The sequence below is a fragment of the Pollicipes pollicipes genome, unplaced genomic scaffold (genome assembly GCF_011947565.3).
Source record: "Pollicipes pollicipes isolate AB1234 unplaced genomic scaffold, Ppol_2.1 Scaffold_2555;HRSCAF=2994_pilon_pilon_pilon, whole genome shotgun sequence".
Classification (NCBI taxonomy): domain Eukaryota; kingdom Metazoa; phylum Arthropoda; class Thecostraca; order Pollicipedomorpha; family Pollicipedidae; genus Pollicipes; species Pollicipes pollicipes.
The window spans coordinates 37,662,611-37,663,683 of NW_023596136.1; the positions used below are offsets into that span (position 1 = coordinate 37,662,611).

The following is a 1,073-nucleotide window of genomic DNA, read 5'->3' on the forward strand; positions in this document are numbered from 1 at the left end:
CGTCGCAAGGTGACTCTCGCTTCGCGGCTCCAGCGAGTTCCCGTGGATAACTTTGAGGGCAAATGTCGGTCACAATCTTCGATCTTTGAACATATCCTTCGGTACAGAAAAATCAGGTCTCCACAAGAGACCTGAGCACACGATGCGGTTTAAATGCCCCCACCCCTGCGCTGATAAACCAGCCGGTGTCGGCGCCGGGTCTGAATCAGAACCACGACCACCAGTCGTCATCCATGCCCTCTGCTGTCATAGCAGCCGTGATATCAGCGGTCCTGGTAATCCGCTCTGATTGTACTTCGGGGACTGGGGCAAATGCGGTGCCAAGTGTCGAACCGACGTCGTGGCCGAGTTGAATCGAGTCGGTGGCGGACCGAAGCGAGGCGTACCGAAGCCCGCGCACATCACGTCACCAGCGCGGAACGCCCAGGCGGTGAAGAGATGATCAGACTGCAATCGGAACTCATTAGTGTCATGAGTGAAAACCGACGCGGCCTGCAGGATTCGAACCTGCGCAGGGAGACCCTATCGGAGCTTAAATCCAACGCCTTAACCACTCGGCCAAGACCGCTACGGTAGCTTCGAAGTAACTTGCGGAGTGTGTCTCGTGTTATCGTCTGTTCCCGATTAAAGAGAATGATAACCAGCCAGTATCGAGCAACTTAAGCGGACAAGATTACTCTAGACAACGCAATTTTCCTGTTTCATAACTATGCTTCTCAATGCCTCCTCGCTTGATAACGTCATCATACCGTGCACAACACTTATTGAGAGCCAATTGACAGCCTTTCTATCTGGACGTCGTGAGCACGAATACCAGGTAAGAACAAATCAACAATTATGCTTTTCTTGGTCTTGATCCCAGCACGGCTAATGGAGCGCCAGGATCCAAATGACTATTATGACGTCATGGATGTTTGGGTGACCTTTGAATGATCTCCCCGGAATAATCTGCACGTCTTTGCGGGCGTGCAGCTGGGAAACTAGGGAGGGATGTGTATGTCATAAGAAGAGCAGGGCGTTGAACTAAACCAACGGATCTTCAAGATGGCTATTTCAGTTCAAAACCCCATACA

General features: G+C 51.5%; 1 non-coding gene across 1 annotated transcript; it reads right to left on the reverse strand.

The window, feature by feature from the left end:
• Positions 1-486: 486 nt before the first annotated feature.
• TRNAL-UAA (transfer RNA leucine (anticodon UAA)) lies at positions 487-568 on the reverse strand. Its single transcript has one exon. It is a non-coding gene; the product is annotated as a tRNA-Leu (tRNA).
• Positions 569-1,073: the final 505 nt, after the last annotated feature.